At 38.2% G+C, this 16,040-nt stretch overlaps 1 long non-coding RNA gene across 6 annotated transcripts in view; it reads right to left on the minus strand.

The window, feature by feature from the left end:
- LOC106620454 (uncharacterized) overlaps positions 1-15,234 on the minus strand; it is a 42,036-nt gene extending 26,802 nt beyond the window's left edge. For 5 of the 6 annotated variants that reach the window (XR_001330828.3, XR_004978511.2, XR_004978514.2 and 2 more), the window contains exons 1-3: positions 14,878-15,234; positions 14,358-14,810; positions 12,259-12,354 (exon numbers count right to left, since the gene is read on the minus strand). This is a non-coding gene — a long non-coding RNA (uncharacterized lncRNA). Of the gene's footprint in view, positions 1-12,258; positions 12,355-14,292; positions 14,811-14,877 lie in introns of those variants that run through there. The other variant, XR_004978510.2, reaches the window with a different exon arrangement.
- Positions 15,235-16,040: the final 806 nt, after the last annotated feature.

A 16,040-nucleotide genomic window follows, 5' to 3' on the forward strand; every position in this document is an offset into this window, starting at 1 on the left:
TCAACCTACATATGTGTGTGCGTACACATGTAAATATGTCCCCCGCAAAAACTACAAACATTGTTCTACAAAAACAACAATCGTTACAAGTCAATATGTCAGCCAAATAGGCGAAGCCCAAATTTATAGTAAATTACACAACAACAACATTTTCATTCATGAACGCAGGCGTACTTTTAACAAGCAACCTCGCTTCATTCATAAAAACAGATACCCTCACATCCCCCCGAGCATGCGTTTGCCTACAAGCTTCTTTTCGCCATGATGGCAAAAGCTAAAAATCATAAATTGAACAAATTTCTGATATTCCCTCTGGAAGGGAAAAGTTGCAACTACGCAAGCCCACAAAACACAGAAAAAATTGACAAGACTGGCAACAAAGCTTTTGTCGATTTAAAATATTTTACAATTTTAAAATATTTTTCCGTGTCTCACAAAAATCTACGTCAATATGTATGCATGCTCATATATAAACATACATATTTACGATGATTTGTGGGCAAAGCTGTTAGAGCGGCAAGGGAAGCGGTGACAATCGGCGGCCGTTCGTTAAAATTTTTTCGGCACAGCTCGGATTTTCTACCAACAACAAAATGTTGTGACGCTTTGTCGTCGCGTCAGTCCTTCTACACAGTGACTCTTTGACAAGAAAACAAAAAACGTGAGCTTCGGCCATTGGTTGTCCAGGGCAACGGAGATTTCCCATGAAACAATGAGTGTACATATTTACATACATACGTTGCATATAGACAAATTAACAATTATAATGGGTACTTTCATATTTGTTTAAATGCAAACATAATTATACATATATAATATATTTGAATAAGAATATTTGGGACCGCTTCGTCTTTTCTTATCGGGTTATGTCAAGCAAGAGGTGTACAAAATCAAACCCATAAATCTGACTGAACTGAAGCAGTCCATTAAATAGATAGATGATGCAATCCCGAATTAGGTGTCGCATATGCGTGGTTGAGCATGGAGGAATAATTAATTGTTTAAATAAAATAAAATTTTCTATACAATAAAAAAAAAATGTATGTAATGCATTGACTAAAAAGAAACTTATTACGGTTAATTTTTGTAGCACGATTCGTGAGCCGCCCTGTATATGCAGAATATCTTAAAATTATATGCAAAGTCGTTTGCGCATTGTAAATATACGAATCTGTAAGCGTACATTTCTTAACATTGAATTTAGCATTATTTTTCTCATTTAACATTCAAAATGCTCAATTCTGCTATTTTGCGCTCCGCAGGGGTAAAATTCTGGTGAAATCCGCTTATAATTTGTTTGAGGTGAGATCCTCTTAAGTTGGCGAGTAACCCTCCGTCAAGAGGAACATTTTGACAATCGGCACATCTGTTAACGTTATCAATAAACAAACAATATCTAATAAATTGATGAATATATTATATATCCATCCGTGTCTATTGCTCTAAAGGATTTTATGCCAATTGCTTTGGGATGGAAAACACAGTAATAAGATACGGAGCGTAAAGAAAGAAACTTTCACGCAGCAAAAACTAAATGATGTGAAGTTAAAAGTTTTCGACGATGGTGGTATAACAGCAAAATATGACTCGGATGATTCTGGTACCACATCCAAAAAGAAACGTTCTCGAAGTGATGGTGGTGGTAGACGAGATAGACTCAAATCCGCGGCTATAGCAACACCGGGACAAAAAGTCAAGAGGAAAAAGCATCGATATTATAAAGAAAAACTAAATTAGAGAAAACATACTATACATATACAGTCCACTAATTTATAATATTGTAACGGGTTTCTCGATAAATCGTCTACCTGTAACTCACTCTTGAGTTCGATCACTGGATTGTTAAATAAAAGTCCCAATTTAATGGCTACACACTTATCTTTATTTCTAATTCCAACGACTTAACACTTATTGCTCGTTATTCGAGCTTACAACTTCTTGCTTATAGCTTGATTGCTCTTATCACGACAACACTCTAACTAGAACTGTGTTTGCTGCACAATCCGGCAGCCCTTATATAGTAAATCTGTAACAAAACATTGCTTCTAGAACATTCTGGCCACTACGAATTCGCTAACTACTTTACTACTAGAACATTCTGGCAACTTCGAATTCGCTGTCTAGTTGCTTCTGGCAATTTATCGTCGATTCGATTTTGTTCTATCATCCGTGTTCGTCACACTGCCCTCCACCTAAGTCTGATCGTCCCGATTAGACCTATTTGTGGTACCAAACGCTGCAAGCCGTTCCAGATGAACCACCTTCATTTTATTCCTTGGTCTTCCAATGGTCTGTATGCGATACACTACATCATTGAGTCGTTTAATAACCTGGTATGGTCCTTCCCAATTACACTGTAATTTGGGAGATAACCCTTTCTTTCATTGTGGGTTATATAACAATACCCAATCGCCTTCAATAAAACCTTCAGAGTTTATGGCCTTGTCGTATTTTGCTTTCATCTTATCGCTCATAATTTTGGTGCGCTGTCTTACCATAGCATGTATATCCCTCATCTCGGCTTCTAGGATGCTATTGAATTCCTTAGTATTCCTTCCTCCGTTGGCGTTAATTCCAAATTTTAAAACAATCGGTAGTCGAAGATCATTACCAAAAATTACCCTTGCTGGAGTCTGCCCCGTTGTTTCATGTACAGCAGACCGATAAGCCATCAGGAACAAGGATATATGAGTATCCCAATCTTTTTGATACTTGTCCACAACTTTCCTCAAATGTTCTTCCAAAGTTCGATTGAATCGTTCTACCATGCCATCGGACTGCGGATGTAGTTCAGTTGTACGCGTTTTCCGGATTCCCAGTTTCTGGCATATCTCCTGAATTAGAGCTGATTCAAAATTTCTCCCTTGATCAGAATGTAATTCTATTGGAACACCATATCTCGATACCCAATTCTTGATGAATACGTCCGCCACTGTTCCTGCCTCTTGGTTAGGAATTGCGTATACCTCTGGCCATTTGCTGAAATAGTCCATGACTACCAAAACATATTTGTTTCCTAACTTACTGATAGGAAATGGACCAGCTACATCCATGGCAATTCGCTCAAACGGCGCACCCGAATTGTACTGCTTCATCTGACCATGACTCCTGGACCTCGGCCCTTTAGCAGCAATGCACTCGACACAATTGGCGATCCATTCCGTAACTGATTGACGACAACCAACCCCATAAAATCTTTGTTTTAATTTCTCCAAGGTTTTAGTGATACCCATGTGTCCTCCACTTGGACCGTTGTGCAGCTCGTTGAGAACTTCAGGAATTTTTACTTTTGGAATAATCATCAGAGCTCGTGAACTTTGCCCATCTTCGCTTTCCCATACGCGATGCAAGCAGCCAGACACTAATTTTAAACTATTCCATTGTGCCCAATAAGCCTTAACGACTGGGCTTTCTGCAGCTATTTCTTCTCTCGTTGGACGTTTATTCATCTCCAATCCATGTATTACACTTTTCAAATCTGGATCCTCTTGCTGACATTTCCGTAGCTCCTTCGGATCCCAGTCTGATGTTATAGTCATTAATCGGACATCTATAATGTCTTCTTTGGCCTCAGCTTTTGAGCAATGCCTGCATTCCAGATTACAGGGACGGCGGGACATGGCATCAGCATTTCCATGATTACTACCTTTGCGATGTTCTATAGAGAAGTTGTAACTTTGGAGTCTTTCAATCCAACGTGCCAACTGTCCTTCTGGGTTCCTGAATTCCAGAAGCCATTTTAATGCTGCATTATCTGTTCTCACCCGAAATCGCTGGCCATAAAGGTACTTATGAAAATGTTTGATGCACTTCACCAACGCCAGTAATTCCCTCCGAGTAACACAATAATTTCTCTCTGGCTTACTTATTGTCTGGCTGTAATATGCAACCACTTTCTCATGCCCATCAATGACTTGTGATAGAACGCCTCCTACTGCAAATCCACTAGCATCCGTATCCAAAATAAACGTTGATCCTGGGACCGGGTATGCTAACATTGGCGCAGTACTTAATCGCTTCTTCAGAGTTTTCCAGCCACTTCCTGTTCTTGATTCCATTCAAAAACTCTGTTCTTTTTCGTGAGTTCATGGAGGCTACTAGCTACGCTGGCAAAATTTGGAACGAATCGTCGATAATAAGTACACAGTCCAAGAAAACTCCGCAATTCATGTAAATTTTTAGGATTGGGCCAATCTCTGACTGCCTCGATCTTTTCATTAGCTGTGCAAATGCCCTCCGTTGTCACTTTATGTCTAAGTAGCTTACTTCCTTTTTGAAAAGGGAACACTTCTTTGGACTCAGCTTCAGACCAGCGCTAGCTATCCGTTGGAAAACCTCTTCCAAGTTCGTAAGGTGTTCATCGAAGCTTTTACCCAACACGATGATATCGTCGAGGTATACTAAACAGGTCTTCCAGTGTAATCCTTTTAATACCTGGTCCATAAGTCTCTCAAAAGTAGCAGGAGCGTTACATAATCCAAAGGGCATTACGGTAAATTGCCATAGACCATCTCCAACGCTGAAAGCCGTCTTTTCTTTGTCTTCTTCGTTTACCTCCACTGGCCAATAACCACTTTTCAAATCAAGTGTTGAGAACCATTTTGTGCCTGATAACGAGTCCAGTGTGTCATCGATTCTAGGTAGTGGATAACTGTCTTTCTTTGTTACATCATTCAACCTTCTATAGTCCACACAAAATCTCGTGTTGCCATCTTTCTTCTTTACAAGTACTACAGGTGAGCTCCACGGACTCTCTGATAGTTCGATTACGCCGCTTTCACTCATTTCACGTATGGTCTGGCTTACAACTTCACGTTTTGCTAAAGGAACGCTTCGAGGAGCCTGTCGGATTGGTCTTGCATCACCTGTGTCAATGAAATGTTTCACAACTTTGGTCCTTCCTGGTTTGGCATCGTCTTTATCAAATATGGATGAGTATCTGAGAAGAAGTTGTTTAGCCATAATTTGATGATTTGCCTCTAGTTCCTTGGTCCATTCGTTTATTTCGCTCGATATGTCGTTTTCGTCCATGGAATCTTCCTCAAGACGTATTTCGCAATTTATCACGGCCTCAATCTCTTGACACTGCCCTAATATAGCTCCTTTGGAGAGTTTGATTGGTAACTTGCACTCATCAAGTACTCTTACTGGAACACGTTTATCTTGTCTTGTCATAGCCAGGGTTTTGCCTATAAGTAAGTTAGGTGTAGATTCTTTTGTGGCCTCAACAATCCACCACTTGTTTGGCCCATAGTCTCCATCTATTTCTGCCCAAATAACTGCTTCTGATGTTGGTGGAATCTGTTGGCTCTCTGTTGTTATCACTCGTCGGACGTTGTACTTATTATCGTAACCGAACATAAGTGGCACTTCCATATTTCTATAGGACATAGTCCTGTTTTCCATGTCAATTTTGATTCCTTGATTCGCTAGAAAGTCTACTCCAATTATGACTTCGCCAACGATGTCTGCCACTATAAAATTGTGTAACACGGCTGCCTTTCCAATTACGATCTCGCACGTTACCTTTCCGAGAACTAGGGTATCTTCTCCAGTTGCAGTACGCAACTTTGCCCCAGCTAATGGTCTCACTTCCTTCTCAACCAGATCAGATCGAATTATGGAATGTGATGCGCCCGTATCCACAGTCAGTATGCGCTTTTTACCGTCTACACATCCACTAATGGTAACGTTACTCGTATTCCTGCTTATTTGTGAAATGGAGATTACAGGGCATTTGCTTGCGGCAGCCAGCCCGTGCCCTTTTTGGCTGGCTCGCTTTAGTTTAACGATTGGTTTGGTTTGATATTTCCTTGATCTTCCTCAACTTTGCGTTTACGTCCAACTGGATTATTGGACTGGTTACAGTTGCGTGCAATATGGCCACTTTTCCCGCAGTTGAAGCATTTAAACACATCATCATTTTTCCTATGCGCTTCCTTAGATTTTTCCAGTGCTTTCAGCATGTTGTCCATTTTTTCAAGTAATTCGTTCACCCAAGTGTGTTCCTCTATTTCTACTTTGTGAGCTTTAAATGTTTGATTGCAAAGCAGAGATGCAGTTTCCTGTGTCAGAGCATACGCAACGGTTTCTGCAAACGTCAATTTTGGACATGCTAATGCAGCGAAGCGTGTAGTGTTATCACGTATTCCATTGACGAAAGTCTGAATTTTCATATCCTCGATGTATTCCACGGATTTATGTGCATAAGCTAAGTGAGCTAACCTCTCAATCTCTGTAGAAAACTCCTGCAGAGACTCATTGGCTTTCTGGCGGCGATTTCGCAACTCGATTTGAAAGATCTGCTTCCTGTGCTCACTACCATACCGTCTTTCTAATGCACCCATCAACGTTTCATAACTACTCGCCTCGCAGTTTGGAATGGTCTGTAATATCTCCGCTGCAGATCCTTTTAATGCAACGAACAATGCAGCTACTTTGTCTTCAGCGTTCCAATTATTTGAAGATGCCGTCTTTTCGAATTGAAGCTTAAAAACGTGGAACGGAATAGTGCCATCAAAGGATGGAGGTTTTACCTTGGCAGAAGCTGACGACATAATTGGCCGATTTAATTGTAGCTCACGGAGACGATCTCTCAATTCATCCATTTCAGTTTTAATTTCATCCCGTTCTTCCGAAATCTGTGAGGACACTTCTGCTATTTGTGAGGTCACCTGCGATATCCGTGCATCCTGCTCTTTCAACTGTGAGGACACCTGCGCTGATATACGTGCATCTTGCGCTATGAACTGCTCTTCCAAATGCGTTGTCAATCGCGTTTCTAACTGCGTTGACATCAGAGACATACGTGTATCCTGCTTTTTAAATTGTGTCGACATTTGCGTTGACATCTGAGACATACGTGTATCCTGCTCTCTAAATTGTGTCGACATTTGCGTCCCCATCTGCGATATTGCAGAAAAAAGCATGTTCATGTCCACCATCTTTGACGAGCATTGAGCCTCTTCCTTTTCTTCTATCTTTGTTGTCTCTTCTTCTGATTCCATGTGAAAGACATATTCCTCAACATTAATGGTTTCCGCCTCCATGGCCTCTCTCAACCGTGATTGTAATTCAGTTTTTAATTCATTTGTCGCCAAACCACGTTGTTCCAGCTCCTTTTTCAATTGTGGAATCTTCAGATCGTTAAACTTGGCCATTTTTAAATAATTATCTCCTTGGGAATTTATTTGACAATCCCACTTCTGACACCAATTGTAACGGATTTCTCGATAAATCGTCTACCTGTAACTCACTCTTGAGTTCGATCACTGGATTGTTAAATAAAAGTCCCAATTTAATGGCTACACACTTATCTTTATTTCTAATTCCAACGACTTAACACTTATTGCTCGTTATTCGAGCTTACAACTTCTTGCTTATAGCTTGATTGCTCTTATCACGACAACACTCTAACTAGAACTGTGTTTGCTGCACAATCCGGCAGCCCTTATATAGTAAATCTGTAACAAAACATTGCTTCTAGAACATTCTGGCCACTACGAATTCGCTAACTACTTTACTACTAGAACATTCTGGCAACTACGAATTCGCTGTCTAGTTGCTTCTGGCAATTTATCGTCGATTCGATTTTGTTCTATCATCCGTGTTCGTCACAAAATTTTCCTTGGGCAATATGTTCAAATATCATAGAACATGCTTATTTTTTCCAATGCCGGGACAGTGCAAAACATACATACATACATAAACTTGTATGCATTTACGTTAGAGCTCTTGGTATTCGACTAACCAACTAACCGGATAGGGCATTATTCGAATAATAATATTCGGTTTGCAGTATCCGGTGGTTGAAAGTCGTCGACTATTCGATTAACCGCTTATTTTAGACTATCCGGTTAGCCATTCATTGTGGACTATTCGAATACTAAGCGTTCATTCATTTTCTTATTTTTATTGAAAAAAGAGAAACACCAACGCACACTTATGGAATATTTCTTGTTTAACCAATTTTGAATTTTCGAAACAAACAGAACTTGCCACATCATTTTCTGATCTTATTAAATAAGAGGGAACAAGAAAATATTAGGTAAAGTAAAAAGTTCGTTCGGTTTTTATCATTTGATTCAGTACGTTGTGAGCGCTCGTCAAAGATGGACACCAGCAAAGAGAAAATTCGCTATATTTTACAATTTTTCTTCGATCAAGGCGAAAAAGCAACCAAAGCGACTGAAAAAATTAATTTAGTTTATGGGCCCGATACTGTGAACGAACGTTTAGCACAAAAGTGATTTGATAGGTTCCGTTCCGGTAATTACGTTGTCAAAGATTCACCACGCGTCGGGAGGCCTGTCGTCGAAAATTGCGATAAAATTATGGAAATAGTGGAAACAGACCGTCACGTGAGCACTTATTTAATTGCTGAGGAAATAAAGATAAGCCAGAAAACCGTTCGGAACCATTTGCATAACCTTGGATTCAAAAGGAAGCTCGATGTTTGGGTGCCACGCGAACTAACGCAAAAAACATGATGGACCGAATTTCCATCTGCGAATCGCTGCTGAATCGCAACAAAATCGACCCGTTTTTGAAGCGGATTGTGACTGGCGATGAAAAATGGGTCACTTACGACAATATCGAGCGCAAACGGTTGTGGTCAAAGCTCGGGGAAGCGGCCCAGATGGTGGCCAAGACCGGATTGACGGCCAGGACGGTTTTGCTGCGTGTTTGGGGGGATTCGCAAGAAATCATTTACTACGAGCTGCTACCCTACGGCCAAACGCTCAATTGAGCCCTCTACTGCCAACAACTAGACCGCTTGAAGGCAGCACTCATCCAGAAGATGCCATCTATGATCAACAGCGGCCGCATTGTGTTCCATCAGAACAATGCCAGGCCACACACGTTTTTGGTGATGCGCCAGAAGCTCCGGGAGCTTGGATGGGAGGTCCTAATGCACCCATCTTATAGTCCGGACCTGGCACCAAGTGATTACGATATTTTCCTGTCCATGGCGAGCGCGCTTAATGGTGAGAAGTTGGCCTCAAGAGAGGCCTGTGAAAATTAGCTCTCCGAGTTTTTTGCCAATAGGGACGCAGCCTTCTACGAAAGGCGTATAATGAAGTTGGCATCTCGTTGGCAACAAGTTTATGAACAAAACGGCACATATTTGACTTAAATCGGACAAATGCACACAAAGTTATCATCTTTTGAAAAATCAATAAAAAACCGAACGAACTTTTTACTTTACCTAAAATATATGTCATTAGTGCCAAAAGAAAAGTCACAAAAAGGTAAATAAAAATACGTATTTGCGTTTATAAAATACAAAGGTAAGTTCACAAAATTTTGTGTAATGTCGTAGATTTTTATTCAACCCCTTTTATACTCTCGCAACTTGTTGCTACAGAGTATAATAGTTTTGTTCACCTAACGGTTGTTTGTATCACCTAAAACTAATCGAGTTAGATATAGGGTTATATATATAATATTATATATAATATAAATGATCAGGATGAAGAAACAAGTTGAAATCCGGGTGACTGTCTGCCCGTCCGTCTGTGCAAGCTGTAACTTGAGTAAAAATTGAGATATCTTTATGAAACTTGGTACACATGTTTCTTGGTACCTTAAGACGGTTGGCCACTGTCACGCCCACAAAACGCCATTAATCAACAACAAATAAATTGCCATAACTAAGCTCCACAACAAGATACAAGACTCTTATTTGGTATACTGGATCACATTAGGAAAGAGCATCTGCAGAAAATTATAAAAAATTCCATTGTCTTTTCATTCAGAACATACAGACAGCTGATTTGCATTTAAACGGTATTTTTCTTTTTTTTTCTCGCAAAATTGTGGGCAGAAGATTGCCACAACGGCGGAAAGCATTATAGGAATCTTTTTGTGTCAAAAGATATGCAGAGATAATAGAGAACTAGCAAATTATATTAAAAAAATGAATGCGAAAAACAAAAAGGCAATTTAAAATATTATTTAAGAATAAATAAATTTTGAACCTCTTAAATATTAGGGAAATCTCCACTTTTAATGGCGACAATGTTGAGTTTTATTGAAATAAATTGTCAGGTAAGTTATTGGAACGGTACTCTAAAATAATTTCGGTGACCGATTAAGCGTTGACGAACTTTTTGTTTCACTAAGAGCAACTACATTTAAGCGCCTTAACAATAAAACTTTATTCGTCCGCTTACAGGAATTTGGAACACCAAACGCTATTGCTCAAAACAATTCCCCCGCAGCTTTCAAGATCTTTAAAGTCAAAATCCCCGAACCTATGAAAACAATTTCAGCTTGTAGAAACCCAGACTCTTAAGAAATAGCAATGAATATCCTCTTCGAAGCAGGATTTTCGAGTGGACAATCAACAATTTTTTATGCGAAACAGATATGAGCAAAAACCTTTGGAAGAAAATTTACGAAATAAACAAAATTTTTGGCAAATTTTCTAACAACGAAATTTTAACCAATACCGCCGCAATCAAAATTTTAAATAAATGTTTAACATACTACAGAATTCACGAAATAGACAAAATTTCGAACAACAAAATTTTAACATTTTTAATAAGGAGGTTAGGTCAGGTTAGGTTAGGTCAGGAGGTCGATGCTAAGAAGGATCGTACTTGGACAGGATCAAAAGACCCTTACATGTCGACAAAACGCTTTGAGCCTATAATATATTTGTTGATACGGCTAATATCCGTTTCGGTTAAGTCTTCTGGTACGCCGAATGTATGATTACCGAGATATTTCTGCCTCAGCCTTGCAAAAGCCGGACAGTGAAGAAGAAAGTGCCTGGATGTATCCACATCACCCTACTTCACACAGCTTTGACAGCTAGCATCGGGTATTATTTTAAGCCGTACCGCATGAGTGCCAATTGGACAGTGTCCAGTGAGAACTTCTACAATAGCGGCGTATATGAACTTTGCTCAAGACGAGAAGTTCCCCAGACCTCCTCCGCTCCACTCTTGGCCAAAAGGATCTAGCATTCGTACAAGAGTTGGTCGCTGCCAGCGTCTGCTGAGTGCAAGCGAGGTCCATTGGTCCAAAGCTAGAACGCAAGATGTTAATGGATATTCAACTTGATCCCATTACGATGTGAGCGGGACAAGGGTGCCCCCCCGGCTAGCTAATCGGCTTTGCTGTTGCCAGGAATTCCGCTGTGACCACCCAAACGAGCCTGATGTTGAAGTAGCTAGATAGACAGGCTCTCCTTGACTACCTTTAAACGGTTTGCGCGCTCAGAGCTAGTATTGCCGCTCTGCTGTCGGAGTGAATGCTCATTTCTCTAAACGAGGCTGCACTTCGTAGCAATACGTCTTCCGCCCACCTGATAACAGCCACTTCCGCCTGAAAAACACTACAGTCGTCCGGTAGCCTAAAGCTAAGATTGACGGAAAGCTTCTTACAGAAAACCAACACCTGCTTGCTTCGACCCCTCCATGAAACAGCTCAAATATGAGCAATGTGTGATCCAAATGCAGCTGAAGGAGGAGGGGATTTCGGCGTGTCCTTGTTCGGACCTCTTCATAAGCCAAGCTTCCCTGTGCCTTAGAGCACACTTTGCAGAAATGCTCCTGCCGGTAATGTCTACAAGTCCTATGTTTAAAATATTATTAAGATCTATCGTTGGTGTGGTACGTAGTGCGCCGTTCTTTGGACCCGCTCAAGCTTTTTAATAAGTGTAGCTCTTTAGATCGCCCTCGCGGCGAACACAACATAGAACAATATTGACTTGACTACGGTTTCGTAGAGCTATAACCACCATTCGTGAGAGTCCCCACCTTTTCCCTATAGCTCCCCTGCAACAATATGAAGCGACCGATGCCTTCGTAACTCTCTCCTCAATGTTCGATCTTCAGGAAAGTTTTCTATCAAGGATAATCCCTAGGTATTTCACCTTATCCACAGGTTGAAGTCGTGAACCCCGAAAGAGGGGAGAGGCACGTTTAGGATCTTATACCTCCTAGTAAATAAAACCATTTCGGATTTACTTGGGTTGACGGCTACGCCGCTTCTATTCATCCTGTTGGATACCATGTTTAGGTACCCTTCGGTAAGTTTGTAGACGGTATTTAGGAATTTTACCCCACTCTGCTACAACACTTCTGTCGCAAAGAAGACTAAATATGAGGTTCTTAAGGTTCGATTTCACCCCAAACTTTTCGTGACCTTTAAACACTGTCTCTGGCCGCACGTAGTTGAAGGTAGGGCAGTTTCCCCCATTGCAAAAAGAAAGGTCTACACCACATATAAAATCAAAAAGTGACTCACCTCTTGCGTTAATGTCCGAGCTCTTCAGACGGTATGCCGCAGGTCATTTAGCGTTACCTAGTATGCACTGCGTGGAGGCGAACCTGCTCCTTATCCCTACAATTAGGAGGACAAACATTAAAAATTTTGTTTAAAAGCAAATAAGACTGTAACTGTAAAACAAATTAATCAAAAAACTTAGAACCAATTGACAAAAGCACACAAAATGTAGATAGTGAAAACTTTAATATAGGTATATGCGAAAGAGAAATATAAACCTTTAAATGAACAAATTCGATCACAACACCTTAATTCGAAGGAAAAATTTCAATTAATGGAGATAATAAAAAATACCATAACATTTTTTATAAAGAAGACACATTCACTTCTGTCATAAAACATCAAATATGGTAAAGACAGTTAAAGAACGAAGTTCTGAAACAAATTCAAAAAATGCTTGAAAACAAAATAACAAGGCACAGTAATTCTCCATCCTTTGCTCCCATATGGATCGTAGCAAAAAAGGACGATGCCAGTGGGAAAACTAAATGGAGACTTGTCTCTTGTTTTGAGACTTGTTGATTATCCTAAGCTTTATGAAGTAACAATCGACGACAAGTATCCGATTCCAAACAATGATGAAATTTTGGACAAATGAGGAAGATGCAAATATTTAAGGGATTTCATCAAATTGAAAACTATTGCCATTAGTCAGTGACGGATTTAGGCTTGCTGCCGCCCTAGGCCCCATTCGATGCGTAGCCCTTTTGTAAAATAACTTTATTTATCGAAATATAATTTTATTAATTAAACTAATAAACATGACAGATAAATAAGTTATACTTGTAAACTTTCAACAGATAAATAATAAATTTTTTTTTTATTAGTCAGTTTGAAATATTATCCTGGCTTTGGTACGCGCAAAAACGTCGATAATATCGTCAATAGATAGTGTTGGAGCAAGAAGCGTTTTTCAGTCAACAGCGACGTGCAAAAGAACTAGAGTGGAAAAGCCGAACTCCGATGGGCTTTTGTTGGCAGCTATAAATCTACAAGTAACCAATCCTAAGATTTTCACTAATACACACGCAAAAATGTCCCACTTGGTACGGGTTGTCTCGAAAATTCTACTATTAAAATCACACTTGGTACGGGCTGCCTACTTATATTCTACTACTAAAGTCACACTTGGTACGGGTTGCCAGCCAATATTCTGCTACTAAAACGTCCAAATGACACAAATCTGTTTAGTGTGTTGCCGTGTTATGTTTTAAAATTTATAACTTTTAGAATGTTTTTATTACATATTCAAATATTTTTCGGTTGTTTTAATTCCTAAAGATTAAATTTACATAGTATTATTTAAATTATTATTTATTGTATCGAAATATTATTAAATGTTTCCAATTTTATCATATATATTATTGTGTAATGGTGATTTAAAATATTTTGTATATATATTTTTTATTACATTGTTTTGATTATTGTTATTGTATCTCATTTTTTATATATATTTTGGTTTTTGTTCAAATCAAGTTGAATATTTCAACTTATATTGTTAATGTTAAATTGTTAATGTAATTAATATTCATGAACCTGATTTATGTACCTGATTTTATGTATATAGCTTTTCGAGTTATAATTGTTATGAAAAGTAGATTGTTTAAGAACTGTATACATTATATGGGTAAATATAGGCCTCCTGGGGAACCGAACACCTCAGAGGGGGTGAGGAAAAGCAATAAATATATAATAATCGTTTGTTTCGACAATATTCTTGAAAGTTTTTATTCATATTCTCCGTTACAAATACATGTTCACAAACAAGTTGTTAAACTGCAATACATTGCTTTTATTTACATCTCTGTGTCAAAAAAATGCAGATTCGATCAGGTGATCGGTGATGGCTGTTTCACACACATAGTAAAACAGCTGATTCTTTGGTTACTTGTAGGCTTATACAATGCTGATTAGTGAATCATTTATTTTAATAGTTATTCATATTTATATACATATTGTTCTCTTTACATAGTTAGAGAAAATAATAAAGAGAGATTTACGAGTACAATGCTCATTAGCGAATCATTTATTTTAATAGTTATTCATATTTATATACTTACATATTGTTCTCTTTTCATAGTTAGAAAAGAAGAGAGATTTACGAGTACAATGCATGTACGTGTGTGTGTATGAATATAAGCAGTTGATTTACGAATGCTATCAAATTAGAACTATGACAGTATTTTATCCGGATCACAGATAAATGTCATTAGGGTGACCCAACATAAGTAATGCCAAAGTATTAGGTCTATCTTGGCGAAATAGATTCTCCTAAACAATTTGTCGCCGGAATTCTCAAAAAAATACGGAGAGCAATGTCCACATTTGCATTGCATATTTTTTGTGAAGAGCGTATATCTTCCGTATCCGCAAATCGTCAGGATTGACTACTTTAATGCCAAGATTTTTCAATTCCTTTCTATCAATCTCAGATAAATCATCAAAAAAATTTTTAATTTTCGTAAAGTTTTTCATATGCACTTTTACGCCCGGCTTATTGGACACTCAATTATCTAGAATAGGGTAATACACATTTGTGCGAAAATGTTATTGTCCAGAAAAATATGTTCCTTTATTTACCCGTGACTCATCTGTCTAAATGTTTCTTGTTTTTTTGCGACCTGTATCATAACGATAATATTCGTGAACCACAGATAGTGCTTTGGCTTTTTTTTCATATTCAGAAAATTGTATGTCTCATGTCTTGAAGAAATAGAGCCAACGAACTATAATTTTGAACAATGATAAATCAGCTTGAGATTCTTGAAGTTTTTTACTAGCTGAATTGAAACGATCTAAAACTACATTCCAAACGGTGACAAGGATTGCTGTTTCTAAATGCTGTAATTTTGAAATGGTCGAGTGGTTTTTTTTTTTATTTTTGATAAAAATTTAAATTTTTTACTAATTAAATATTATATTTCGATGATTCAAAAAATTTAATATTGAAAAGGACGGGATTTATTTTTCATGAAAAATTATTTTATTTTTCATAAAATTATTTTCTGACACTTTTGAATGAGTTGAGTTGCGAAGTTATTCAGAATTAGTAACTTCAAAACGCTTCAGTAAGTAAGTAAAGAACACTACTCGATAAGGACTATAATTGATCTAATTAAAAATTAACAGCTTACCTGAACATCTTGAGAAGTATATTAATGAATTGAATTATAATATATTCTATAGAAAATTTTGTATAAAAAGTAATCTGAACCAATTTTTAAAATTGATTGTCTTTACTTTTTAAAACTGAAATTCTGCCATTTCGAACATTTTATCGCCCTATAAATTATGCCGCTCGGGCCTCACGAGCCTAGGCGTAAATCCATCACTGCCAGTAGTCATTCAATCTTAGCATGAAGTGATTCAACTATAACGTTAAGTTGAGTGAAAATTCAAATAACAAGAAAAAATGTATAAGACATCGAGTTGCAGACATCAAAGAGATTACTTCCCAAGTAAAGTGGAAGAATATAAGCTCTAAAGACAACCCAGCAGATGTTGCATCAGGAGGTATTCCATTTATCAAAATATCGAATGTAAACATCTGGTGGTGTGTTCCAAAATGGTTCCAACTATTAGAAAATCATTGGCCAAGAATCGAAATAAAGGACTCAGAAAAAACATTTTTAACATCGAAGAGTCAAACGGAATTTATGAAGTATTTAGTAAGCAGATATTCTAGTTGGTTGAAATTGCAAAGAGTGGTAGCATATATATTATGATTTGGGAAAAAGCAAAGA

The sequence above is a fragment of the Bactrocera oleae genome, chromosome 5 (assembly GCF_042242935.1).
Source record: "Bactrocera oleae isolate idBacOlea1 chromosome 5, idBacOlea1, whole genome shotgun sequence".
Lineage (NCBI taxonomy): Eukaryota > Metazoa > Arthropoda > Insecta > Diptera > Tephritidae > Bactrocera > Bactrocera oleae.